The sequence below is a fragment of the Salvia miltiorrhiza genome, chromosome 1 (genome assembly GCF_028751815.1).
Source record: "Salvia miltiorrhiza cultivar Shanhuang (shh) chromosome 1, IMPLAD_Smil_shh, whole genome shotgun sequence".
Lineage (NCBI taxonomy): Eukaryota > Viridiplantae > Streptophyta > Magnoliopsida > Lamiales > Lamiaceae > Salvia > Salvia miltiorrhiza.
The window spans coordinates 69301154-69315468 of record NC_080387.1 but is presented as its reverse complement, the minus strand read 5'-3'; the positions used below and the strand labels follow the sequence as shown (position 1 = coordinate 69315468).

Genomic DNA, 14315 nt, shown 5'->3' with positions numbered 1-14315 from the left:
GCATGTGCCATGAGACACCTATTTCTCATTATAAATGATGATTGATTGAGACCATCAGTTTCCATGTACATGTATCTTGGCTTCTACTCACTCACTCTCAGAGTCGAGAGAAATATTCTAAGCAACAAATGTGTGTGTGAGAGAGAGAGAGAGAGAGATTTTGCTAAATTTTGATTATTTATTGAGTTTTTTTAAGCCATGACTATTTATTGAGTTAAATGACGTAGTAATTATAATTGATTCAAGACAAGTCTAATGAATCGTCTCATTCAGCCTACAACCTATGCAACCGCCACGTTATCTTATACAGTGTGTCCGTGCATTAATCACTGAGCGAATTAATGATTTAATAAAAAATACTTAAAAATTTTGGAGTTTCGCAATAAAATAAAAAATAAAAAATTTGGAGTTTCATCTAAAATCGTCTCATGGCGAAACTAGTTGAAGTTTAGCTATAAATCCACATTCACTGGTATATCTATTAATTATAAATCGTCCCACATATTTGATGCATGAGACGGTCTTACATAGTTAAGAGTCACTTAATTATGAATGATATTAGTATTGAATTATATTTTTTTTTCTTTTGTTTTTACTTGGGGAAGGGGAAGTGGTAGAGTTTGAACCCTAGACCTGACTGTTCGGAGATAGGAGATCGCACCGCTTGGTGTCCCTTTAGGACTATTGAGTTATGAATTTGAATTCAAATGTTGAATGTGTCAAACCCGAATTTCAGTGTTTTTTAATCTTAAAGCTCACATTTTTTCACTTCATTAATTACAAATTCATTAATTTATTAGAGATAATTTTTTGTAAAAAGTATTTTATTCGGGATAGTGAGAAAATATCTAAACAGCTCGCAAAGATGTATCTTAAATTCCAACCACATTAGTTCGTGCCACGCCATTTGGGATCCATGTTATTCTCGTCGTTGGGAATATTTAATTTATTCTACTTTATTTTTTAATACCTTTTAAGTTAGGTTTGGATTAGTTGAGAAAAGCTTGTCATCCAACATTTGAATCTTTTGCTCGTAATTATATCTCCACCTTTTACCAACGCCGTTCTTTAATTACACTATCTTCTTATCTTTATGGATGAGATCCGTAAAACGTTGCTTCCACAAAAATCCCCAACTTATCAACATTATTTATTCAAACGGATGGAAATTAACCATCACCACCCTCAAAATAAATAAATAGTACATAAATAAATAAGGTCATCTCTTTCCTTCGTAATAATGATATTAAGGAATTTTATCGACTGATATAAAATCCAAGTGACTGATATTAAGAAATATTTTTTATTCATTTTTAAAATTATTTAATAAATATTAGAATATGATTCATTTAATAGTTTCATTGAACGATAAATATGTTTTTTAAAATAATTGAAAATGTGCCAAAATGCACGACGCTTGTAATCTATAAATGGTTGTTTCAATCATCAATCTTGCATTGATAATTTTATTACATGAGATTATGGATTAATAGGTAACCTATACATCTCCAAATAATTATTATGTCCTTCTACTTTTACTTTTTTTCTTTAACTAAATATCTATACAAATAGTGTTTTGATATAGTTTCAAATTTATATATAATACTCTCTCCATTTTAATAATAATAATATTGTTTGAGTTTTTAAAAACCCAAAATTGTTATATTAAATGATTGACTATTAATTTTGTTATATTGATGGTTTAGTCTTATTTGCTGAAAATGAGACTGACTTAAATTATTTTTGCTTTACAATCTATAAATTTAATTATTAGTATACATATTTAATTATTATTATTATTATTATTATTATTATTATTATTATTATTATTATTATTATTATTATTATTATTATACAGTACTAATTAAATTTAATATTATACTCATTGAGTTGATAATATTGTTATTATATAAATCAAATACTAATATTTAAATTAACATATTTTTTGTTATTAATTAATCTAACTCATAAATAGCCGTGTATCACGTGAGTGGGCTTACTAGTATCTTAATCATAAAACAGATTCCTCCAAAAATTCTTCGCCATTCTTATTTGAAAAATGATAGTTTGTGCCATTGGATACCAACTAGAGAACTCATCAAAAACTCTATCGTTTATTTATATAATATAAATTGTTGTCGTATTTTAAACTCATCCATGATAATGTAGCACAAATATTTTGGGTCTTGTTTTTAACAAGTCAGTTTCATGTTACCTCATACCTAAACATATTTTCAACGACGTGAACATTAGAGGATGAATTATGAACATTCTTTGCAGGCTTATGTGTTTTCTAGGGGATTGGTGAAGTTGATGTCACAACATATTCATGCTCCAACTATTTTATCCATCCGTTTTAAAAGGTAAATGCAAAAAATTGTTTGATAGCATCACACAACACGCAGAGCATAAAGATTAAAGATACCACAGGTTATATAAGAGAAATGAATTTTTTATGAATGAATAAATATATTTAAAATAATAAGATAATAAATATAAACTTGAGACTTATGACTTCGTACAATAATTATTGTACATTAAATCAACGTACTGACAACAACAACTCAATTGATAAGACGTTTTCCCTTCAATCATTAAGTCGGATATTAAGATGGATTTGGATGCGTGGTGCTCCAATAACCTGATTTGTAAACTGCTTTAAGGCTTCTGCCTTGGTACCTCTGGTACCGTTTTTTTTTTAGTTTTTATCTTTTCTGATAAAAAAAAATCATTAAGTCGGATATTCGAGTTATCACATGGGATGAGGAATTATTATTGATACATTACAGAAAAAAAAAATATGCAATTTAACATTTCTTTAAAAAAATAATGAGAGAGAAAAAGATAAATTAAAATACTTGGATGGTGGATGAATCTTGAAAAGTGGATATCTATAGAAGCCGTTTGAGTTAAAGGATTATATATGATTAGATTAGATTAATCTTATGATATCTTATTTGGCTGGGTCACATACAAATATTATTGACTTATAAGTCTTATAGCTTATCCTATGTAACAAAATTAATTTTGAACCAATTCAAATTGGGTAATTTCATGTAATTCAATCTCAACAACCTAATGACTCCGTCGAGTGGGATTTCTTGGATTTAATGCTTGAAAGAATGGATTTTGTACCATTATGGAGGAAATGGATCCGAGGTTGTATCTCCTCGGCGACGACGAATATTTTGGTGAATGGATCTCCATCTGGTGAGGTGTGTTTAGAAAAAGGATTACGGCAGGGGGATCCGCTTTCCCCATTTCTCTTTCTTATTGCAGCGGAGGGGCTCCACTCTTTGATCACGAGAGCTGTTGAGAAGGAGCTGATTAAGCCGGTAAAGGTAGGAAATGATTTGTAACACCCTAATCTAATTAAAGTGTTAAAATGAATTTAAATGACTTTTGATAGCGAAAAACATAAGGATTTAAATTATAAAGAAATTCAAAGAAATAAATTCCTAAATAAAATATTTGAAATAACTTTAAAAGAAGGCCAGCCATGGAGGAAAAACTAATATGATAACATTAAACCTGATAAGTTATATTAAAATCTCAAAAGTAGTTTTAGACTTTGAAACTATACAAGCAAAAGGCTAGATGTAACTACGCCATCATATTTTTCAAAAAAATATATATATACTTGACGCGCCCATTCGATCCTCCACGCGTCTCCAACCTTAGTTACCTGAAAATGTTAAATATGGGATGAGCATATGAAATATACTCAGTGTGGGAAACATGCAATAATTGTCCACGTTAATAAAATGGTCAACACATACGCACTGCACTGTACTGATAACTGAAATTCGCACGGTGGCATACCAAGGACTTTAAAGTCCTGGACCCATTGAGCAGGCCCCTGGCGAATAGGTTGCAACCTTAACTGTAACATGAAATCGCATTGTGGCATACCAAGGACGGTGAAGTCCTGGACCCATTGAGCGGGCCCCTAGCGATATAACTGAATTTACAACACATATGGCAAACACATAATATTAAAATGGACAACAATTAACCACAGCATGTACTGAAATAAATCCCACACCTGTAACTTGAACTTGAAATTAACTGCGAGAATTTAAAGTTCACGTTCCTAGTCGCGCCGCACCTAGTCATATAAATTCAAATAATAAAACATAAGGGCCTAATTGATCTTTATTAGAAAAATAATCTATACTTTAGAAAATTATTCATGAAAGTCTTTAAAAAAACTAAAAATTAGGAAATGATAATTAAAGAAATAATTGTGGGCTTAAATAAATTATACTTGCTATTAAAAGATTAACTAAGTCAAAAGCCCAATAGATTAAAAACAAATAAGGCTCAAGCCCATACTTAAAGCCCAACATCTCTCTATCTCTCTCTTAAATCCCTCTCTGCACTCTCTATTCAACACACACACGCACACTCTCACACACACTCACACACCAGCGCACCCTCTCTCTCTCTCCCTCGTCTTCCGCCGCCGCCGCCCGACCGCGGCGCCGCCCGACGTCTCCCTCTCCTTCCCAGCCTCCCTTTCCCTCTCCCTGACCCCCTTTCTTCCCAGCCTTCCTCTCTCCCCCAACCTCTCTCTCCGTCGCGACCAGACAACCATCTGACGCCGCCCCCTGCTCCGGCGAGCAGCCAGCAGCTGCCGCCTCTACTCCCGCCGTCAACAGCGCAGCTGTAGCGCCGCTGGGACAGCAGCACCGCAGCAGCCACCAGACGCCCTCTCTTCCTCTTCTAAACCCTATGCCCCAAATCCTCTTCAACTTCTTCTATTTTCTATTCCAATTTTTCTAATTTCCTTTTTCTGTAAAAAAATTATGGATATGAATTCTATTTGATTTCTTATGAAATATAGATAATAGATTTGATGATGTGTATGCATGTTTTGGATTTGAAGAATGAGATTTCTCGTAGAAAATCTGGTTTTGGCATGAATTGGAAGAAACGATTGAGATGCTGAAATAAAATTACATAAGCTCTTTACAAGAATTAAAATTTACCAATTGATGATGTGCAGTGAGAAGTAGCCGATTGAGTTTATACGGTGAAGTGCACAGATGAGGAAAAAAAACGAATTGGGGATGAATTGAAGTTTAAATAGGGTGAATTTCTTGCTCTTCAAGGATTTGAAAGTGAAATTTGTGGCTGAGGACAAATACTTGCTCCCTAAGAATTAAAATGTGTGGCTGAGGATGAGAAAAATCGAGAATTGCGGCTGGATAGGGAGAAATTAATAAAAATGTAACTGAAAATGATAACCAGAGTTTTGGGCTCTTAAGGGCGGTAAGTAATTTGAAATAAGGCCCAATAGACAATTTGAAATGTTCAATTATGGCCCAAAAGTAGAGAACTATGTAAATATTTATAAATGATCAACTTGAGCATAAAAATTTTCATTTGCTAAATTAATAATCTGTAATCTAAAATTCTTTATCTAACTAGGGGCGCGACTATATATTTTACGAACATGCTATATAAATATTCTTTTCATGATTTAAAATTAGTTAAAATATAAATAATGCAATCAAACAAATAATTAAATAATTAAATGGGTTCGGGCTGTCACAACCCTACCCACTAAAAGAAAATTTCGTCCTCGAAATTTAACTTACTTGGTTCTAAGTGGGGGTAGCGAGCTAGGATTTCTTCTTCACGTTCCCAAGTTGCTTCATCAGGTCCGTGCCTAGTCCATTGAATTTTTACTAAGGGTATTTCTTTACCTCGCAAAACCCTTACCTTCCGATCCAGTATGACACTCGGCTCCTCTTCGTACGTGAGGTCCTTATTGATTTGGAGTTCTTCATGATGAACGACGTGACTAGGATCATGCAGATATTTTCGCAGCATGGAGACGTGAAACACGTTGTGTACAGCCGACAATTCTTGCCAAATCGTAGGACTCCTTTCATTGGTGCTACTTTGAGAAAAACTTTTTCGCCAACCAGAAAATGTAATTCCTTTCGTCTGCGATCAGCATATGATTTCTGTCGATTCTGAGCCATTTTAATCTTCTCTTTTATTTTCTCGATGACCTCAACCGTTCTCTCAACGATTTCTGGGCCCAACACTTTTCGTTCACCAACTTCGTCCCAATATAGTGGCGATCTACACTTTCTCCCATATAACGCTTCGTATGGAGCCATGCCAAGGGTCGTTTGAAAACTGTTGTTATACGCGAATTCAATCAAGGGCAGGTGAGTTTCCCAATTACCTCCAATGTCCATGACACTAGTTCGCAGCATGTCTTCTAAAATCTGAATAGTTCTTTCAGATTGTCCATCTGTTTGAGGATGATATGCTGTTGAAAAGTTGAGCTTCGTTCCCATGGCTGCATGTAAACTTTTCCAAAATCTGGACGTGAATCTTGGATCTCGATCAGAGACAATGGATACTGGCACTCCATGTAGTCTCACCACCTCTTGCACATACAATCTCGCCAATTGGTCCATCGAATAAGTCATCTTTACAGCAAGGAAGTGTGCTGACTTAGTAAGTCGATCCACGACTACCCAAATTGCATCGTGACTGCGTGTTGTCTTCGGAAGTCTCACTACAAAATCCATTGTAATGTGTTCCCATTTCCATTCGGGTATCTCCAATGGATTCAACAATCCAGACGGTCGTTGGTGTTCGGCCTTCACTTGTTGGCACGTCATACATTTTCCAACATATTCAGCTATCGATCTCTTCATGCCTCTCCACCAAAATGTTTTTCGAAGATCTTGATACATCTTGGTGCTTCCAGGATGTGCCGTGTAGGTCGTGCAGTGTGCCTCATCCAGAATTTCCTTTATCAACTGCTTGTCTTTAGGGACACAAATTCTGCCTGCATATGTGAGTGTTCCATCGTTTGCCAACGAGAAACTCGTACTATCATTGCTAAGTCCCTTATTCTTCATCTTCTGGAGGAAGTCGTTGGTTTCTTGGATTTTCTTAATTCGATCTCGTAATGTAGGCTTAACAACTAGCGTTGCGAGCATGGCTTCCTTGGCATTCGGAGTTATCACTTCGAGTTTCAACTTTTCAAATTCTCTTATCAAAGTCTCCTGTTGAGTCATCATCAAAGCTAGTTGTCCTTCACCTTTTCGGCTAAGTGCATCTGCCACCACATTAGCCTTTCCTGGGTGGTACTGTATAGTACAGTCATAATCCTTCACGAGTTCTAGCCACCTTCTTTGTCTCATGTTCAGCTCTTTCTGTGTGAAGAAATATTTCAAGCTTTTGTGATCAGTGAAGATCTCACATTTTCCTCCATACAAGTAATGTCTCCAAATCTTTAGCGCATGAACTACGGCAGCTAGCTCCAAATCGTGTGTAGGGTAATTATGCTCGTGTGGCTTCAACTGTCTGGATGCATAGGCAATAACTTTCCCTTTTTGCATCAGAACACATCCCAAACCTTGCTTCGAGGCGTCTGTATAAATGACAAAATTATCTGATCCATCAGGTATGGTTAATACTGGTGCTGTCGTCAACCTTCTTTTCAGCTCCTGAAAACTTTGCTCGCACTTATCAGTCCACTGGAACACAACTCCTTTCCTTGTTAATTGTGTCATCGAACCCGCTATCTTTGAGAATCCCTCGATGAATCTTCTATAATAACCAGCGAGTCCAAGAAAACTCCTTACCTCACTTGCATTTGTAGGTGTCTTCCAATTACTTACAGCTTCAACCTTAGCTGGGTCCACCTCAATTCCATTTCCAGTCACCACGTGACCAAGAAAAACTACTCGGTCTAGCCAAAATTCACATTTCTTAAATTTGGCGTAGAGTTTCTCACTCCTCAATGTTTCCAAGACGATCTTAAGATGCTCTTCATGTTGTGCATTATCCTTTGAGTATATCAAGATGTCGTCGATGAAAACTATGACGAACTTGTCCAAATATGAGTGAAAAACACGATTCATCAGGTCCATAAATACCGCTGGAGCATTGGTTAGACCGAATGGCATAACTACAAACTCATAATGACCGTATCTTGTCCGAAAAGCTGTTTTCGGTACATCGCTACCCTTTATCTTGAGTTGGTGGTAGCCCGACCTCAGATCAATTTTTGAAAACACCTTTGCACCCTTCAATTGGTCGAACAAATCTTCTATCCTTGGTAGAGGATACTTGTTTTTGATGGTAAGTCGATTAAGCTCACGGTAGTCGATACACATACGCATTGTTCCATCTTTCTTCTTAACAAACAAGACAGGCGCTCCCCAAGGTGATACACTTGGCCGTATGAATCCTATGTCCAAAAGCTCTTGTAGTTGTGTTTTTAATTCCTCCAATTCTTTTGGCGCCATCCTATATGGTGCTTTTGAAACGGGTGCTGCTCCAGGCATTAAATCGATCGCGAACTCCACTTGCCTATCTGGCGGTAATCCAGGTAAATTCTCGGGAAAAACATCAGAGTAATCACGTACCACTGGAACACTTTCGAGAGTAAGTTCTCCATCTTCTTTGCCTACAATGCTTACGAGATAAGCCTCACCAAAGCCTTTGTTCAATATCTTTATTGCTTTCATCGCAGATATCATCATAGGCATTCTTCCTAACTTTGATCCTTGAAATGAAAATTCTTTCTTTCCTGGTACGTTGAAAGCAACTTCCCTCTCGTGACACTTAATTGTTGCAAAGTTTCGACTTAGCCAGTCCATTCCCAAGATCACATCGAAGTCATGGATCTCTATGAGGTACAAATCGGCTTCAAGCTTTCTATTTCTAAAGTTCAAGGGAATTCTCCGAGCAATCCTATTCGTCTTAATGCATTCTCCAGAAGGGACACTTATGTTCAAGGCTAAGTTTTCTACTTCACAAGGGATATGATTCTTTTGACAAAACTTTGCAGAAATGAACGAGTGCGAAGCTCCAGAATCAAATAGAACAACTGCTGGTGTTCCAGATATGAGTAACGTACCAGTCATTGTGTCATCGTCCTCTGCTTCTTCTTGATCAGCTAAAGCGAATAATCGAGCATTTCCTTTCTTTTCTGGCTCTTTGCCTCCTATTCTGTCTGGTCCCACATTTTTCTTCCCTTCTGGCGCATTATATATCTTTTTAGGACAATTATGTGTAGTGTGCCCCGGTTCGTGGCAAAAGAAACAAACTCTTTTACCCCACATGCACTCTCCATAGTGATATTTTCCACATTTCTGGCATTGTGGTCTTGTCCCCGTTGTTCCTGAATTAACGCCTCCACCAAACTTCGGCCTCTTATCTTGGAAGTTTCCTCCGCCTTGATTATAGTTCTCCCACTTCCTTTTCATAGGTTGATTCGCTGGCTTTTGTGCAGGGATGTTTGACCCAAGAGCAGTTGCCACCTCTTCGGCTCGCTTAACCAAATCGCTAAAATCTTCAATTACATGTGCAGCCATAATTCCCTTGATGTCAGTTCTCAGTCCCTTTCTGAACCTAGCTATCATTTTGTCTTCTGTGTCAACTAGGTGTGGTGCAAAACGAGCCAACTCATTAAATTTCCTCTCGTACTCCTCTATAGTCATATTTCCTTGTTTCAACTCAAAGAACTCGGTTTCCTTCTTTTCTCTGAATGACAGAGGAAAGTATTTATCCATTACTACTCCCTTGAAGATTTTCCAATTGAGAACATTGCGATCCTCTTCTCCCAACAGACGATAGAAATGTTTCCACCATTGTCGAGCGTCCTCTTTGAGTTGAAAAACAGCACATGAAACTTTCTGTTCCTCGGTACAGTTGATGTGAGTGAAAATCCGTTCAAGCTCTTCCAACCACTCTTCAGCTGCTAGCGGTCCATCACGTCCATTGAATCGTGGCGGATTATAATTCCGAAATCGCTCTACCGCTTGATCCATTGTGTTAGAGGTCTGGTTTAGGTCTCGCTGCGTAGCCTGAGTTTGGGTTTGCTGTTGGACAAAACCTTGTAAGGCGCTCAGAAATTGACTCATGAAGTCTCCTCCATTAGTTGGATGAGGTTGTCCAGCTTCTGCTTCGGAATTTGTATTTGAGTTCTCGGCGTGGTGGGAATGTGCACGCGTATTCCTCATGGTTCTATATTCAAAGCCACTATCACATAAATGAGGGATTATAAAACAAGACTTTTCTAGGAAAATGCTAGGTTATTCCTAATTCGAGGACTATGTTCAACATGAAAATTTTGAACTCATCAAAACTCAATGTCATGAACTGTAAAATTCCGAAATAAAATTTATGGCTGCAATAATCTTCAACATAATAACTTGCAAACTGAACTTGAATTTACTGAGAATAACTTCAATTATTGCAGCAAAATTCAACATAATTTTCGGAATATAAACAGTTTATACTCATCCCCTTGAAAACTTTTAAAATAACTTTACCTTGAAGTCGGAGAGCGTAGTGGTCGAATGGCTTCGTCACACATGACTTGAAAACATTTTAAGATTTTTTTTTTTTTTTTTTTTTTTTTTTTTTGCAGAGTCTACAGGAAGTAGACCTGCTCTGATACCATACTGTAACACCCTAATCTAATTAAAGTGTTAAAATGAATTTAAATGACTTTTGATAGCGAAAAACATAAGGATTTAAATTATAAAGAAATTCAAAGAAATAAATTCCTAAATAAAATATTTGAAATAACTTTAAAAGAAGGCCAGCCATGGAGGAAAAACTAATATGATAACATTAAACCTGATAAGTTATATTAAAATCTCAAAAGTAGTTTTAGACTTTGAAACTATACAAGCAAAAGGCTAGATGTAACTACGCCATCATATTTTTCAAAAAAATATATATATACTTGACGCGCCCATTCGATCCTCCACGCGTCTCCAACCTTAGTTACCTGAAAATGTTAAATATGGGATGAGCATATGAAATATACTCAGTGTGGGAAACATGCAATAATTGTCCACGTTAATAAAATGGTCAACACATACGCACTGCACTGTACTGATAACTGAAATTCGCACGGTGGCATACCAAGGACTTTAAAGTCCTGGACCCATTGAGCAGGCCCCTGGCGAATAGGTTGCAACCTTAACTGTAACATGAAATCGCATTGTGGCATACCAAGGACGGTGAAGTCCTGGACCCATTGAGCGGGCCCCTAGCGATATAACTGAATTTACAACACATATGGCAAACACATAATATTAAAATGGACAACAATTAACCACAGCATGTACTGAAATAAATCCCACACCTGTAACTTGAACTTGAAATTAACTGCGAGAATTTAAAGTTCACGTTCCTAGTCGCGCCGCACCTAGTCATATAAATTCAAATAATAAAACATAAGGGCCTAATTGATCTTTATTAGAAAAATAATCTATACTTTAGAAAATTATTCATGAAAGTCTTTAAAAAAACTAAAAATTAGGAAATGATAATTAAAGAAATAATTGTGGGCTTAAATAAATTATACTTGCTATTAAAAGATTAACTAAGTCAAAAGCCCAATAGATTAAAAACAAATAAGGCTCAAGCCCATACTTAAAGCCCAACATCTCTCTATCTCTCTCTTAAATCCCTCTCTGCACTCTCTATTCAACACACACACGCACACTCTCACACACACTCACACACCAGCGCACCCTCTCTCTCTCTCCCTCGTCTTCCGCCGCCGCCGCCCGACCGCGGCGCCGCCCGACGTCTCCCTCTCCTTCCCAGCCTCCCTTTCCCTCTCCCTGACCCCCTTTCTTCCCAGCCTTCCTCTCTCCCCCAACCTCTCTCTCCGTCGCGACCAGACAACCATCTGACGCCGCCCCCTGCTCCGGCGAGCAGCCAGCAGCTGCCGCCTCTACTCCCGCCGTCAACAGCGCAGCTGTAGCGCCGCTGGGACAGCAGCACCGCAGCAGCCACCAGACGCCCTCTCTTCCTCTTCTAAACCCTATGCCCCAAATCCTCTTCAACTTCTTCTATTTTCTATTCCAATTTTTCTAATTTCCTTTTTCTGTAAAAAAATTATGGATATGAATTCTATTTGATTTCTTATGAAATATAGATAATAGATTTGATGATGTGTATGCATGTTTTGGATTTGAAGAATGAGATTTCTCGTAGAAAATCTGGTTTTGGCATGAATTGGAAGAAACGATTGAGATGCTGAAATAAAATTACATAAGCTCTTTACAAGAATTAAAATTTACCAATTGATGATGTGCAGTGAGAAGTAGCCGATTGAGTTTATACGGTGAAGTGCACAGATGAGGAAAAAAAAACGAATTGGGGATGAATTGAAGTTTAAATAGGGTGAATTTCTTGCTCTTCAAGGATTTGAAAGTGAAATTTGTGGCTGAGGACAAATACTTGCTCCCTAAGAATTAAAATGTGTGGCTGAGGATGAGAAAAATCGAGAATTGCGGCTGGATAGGGAGAAATTAATAAAAATGTAACTGAAAATGATAACCAGAGTTTTGGGCTCTTAAGGGCGGTAAGTAATTTGAAATAAGGCCCAATAGACAATTTGAAATGTTCAATTATGGCCCAAAAGTAGAGAACTATGTAAATATTTATAAATGATCAACTTGAGCATAAAAATTTTCATTTGCTAAATTAATAATCTGTAATCTAAAATTCTTTATCTAACTAGGGGCGCGACTATATATTTTACGAACATGCTATATAAATATTCTTTTCATGATTTAAAATTAGTTAAAATATAAATAATGCAATCAAACAAATAATTAAATAATTAAATGGGTTCGGGCTGTCACATGATTACATTTCAATTCCGCACCTCCAATACGCCGATGATACGGTCTTCTTGATGGAGGATGATGAAAGAAATGCAGTGGCAGTTAAAAGGATTCTCAGAGTGTTCCAGCTACTGTCAGGGCTTGCTGTGAATTTCAAAAAATGTTGTCTCTTCGGAGTTGGGGTCGAGGAGGATAAGATCGAGAGGATGGCGGCTGTTTTGGGTTGTGATGTAGGCTCCTTACCTTTCAATTACCTCGGTATTAAAGTGGGTAGCAAGGGCAAAAAGGTTGCTGATTGGAAATACTTGGTTGAAAAGGTGAGAAAGAAAATCGATTCGTGGAAAAATGGGAAGTTCTCTCTCGCGGGCCGAGTGACCTTGGTGAAGGCTGTGCTTCAATCTATACCGATTTACCAGCTCTCTTTTACCTGTTTACCAAAATCAATTGTGAGTTCTCTAAATGCTTTACTTGGTAATTTTCTGTGGGGAGGGGGTTCTAGTAAAAGTGCGATTGCTTGGGTGAAATGGAAGGTGCTTTGTGCTTCAAAAGATGAAGGAGGCTTGGGGCTTAAAAATATTGAGTGGTTTAATCAGGCACTTGTCGTTAAATGGTTGTGGCGGTACCTTACTGGAAGGGACATGCTTTGGGCTAAAATTGTTAGGTCCACTTATGGTGAGGTTGAGTGGGGAGAGACAGGTCTGGAAAACGCGGGGAAAGGTAGATTTAGAGATGGGTGGTGGCCGAAGATCGTTTCTGCGGCGGGAGGGGCGAGCAATTTTTGGTTTGTTCAAAATTTGAAGCCAAAGGTGGGGGATGGGAAGACCTTTAAATTCTGGAGTCAGTGGTGGGTTGGACAAAAGCCGTTGAAGTTTACTTTTCCTAGACTTTTTCAGTTGAGTGCTAATAAAGAAGCTGCAATCTGTGAAGTTGGGGAATGGACTGATACTGGATGGTGTTGGGATTTAAGGTGGAGAAGAGTGCTATTTGACAGAGAGAGGGAAGGAGTTTCGGAGTTGCTTAGCCTTGTTTCTGGTACTAATCTGTGTGCAGGTAACAAGGACGGATGGACATGGAGTGGCGACATTGGGAGAGGCTTTACAACCAAGTCCGCTTATGAAGCTATTAAAGATCAAGCAAACGAGACTACGGAGGCGGTGGAGGAAACTGATATGAGTACGAAGGTGTGGAAGATCCCTATTCCAAACAAAGTCAAGCTTACCGCATGGAGAATTTTGAAGAACAGAATTTCAACGTGTGACAATCTCTCGAGAAGAAATGTGATGTTGTGTGAAGTTGAGGTGGGATGTAACGCCTGTTTTCATCGGTAGGAATCCACGAACCACTTGTTGATCCACTGTCCAAAGACCTCAAAGGTATGGGAAGCAATCTTTCAATGGCTCGGAGTTAGCATGGCGCAGCCATATGACGTGTCCTCGCACTTTCAGTTCTTTACTAGTTTGAGTGGCCGGAAAAGAAATAAGAAGCTCTTGATGGCTCTTTGGTGTTGTACTACTTGGCTTATTTGGAAAATGCGTAATGAGAGTAGATTTGAGAACAAAAGATGGGAGAGTGCAAACCTGTTTGGAGAAATCAAAGTTAGAGTGTGGAGTTGGGGTAGAATTTTTGATTTTGTTAACGATGGAGTTGGGATTCATAGGTGGATGTCGAATGATGAATCAC

General features: G+C 37.7%; 1 long non-coding RNA gene across 1 annotated transcript; it reads right to left on the bottom strand.

The window, feature by feature from the left end:
* Positions 1–3644: 3644 nt before the first annotated feature.
* LOC131005485 (uncharacterized) lies at positions 3645–5336 on the bottom strand. Its single transcript, XR_009095277.1, has 3 exons — positions 4992–5336; positions 4046–4108; positions 3645–3961 (listed from the first exon to the last, which is right to left on the bottom strand). It is a non-coding gene; the product is annotated as an uncharacterized LOC131005485 (long non-coding RNA).
* Between the last annotated feature and the right edge of the window lie 8979 nt (positions 5337–14315).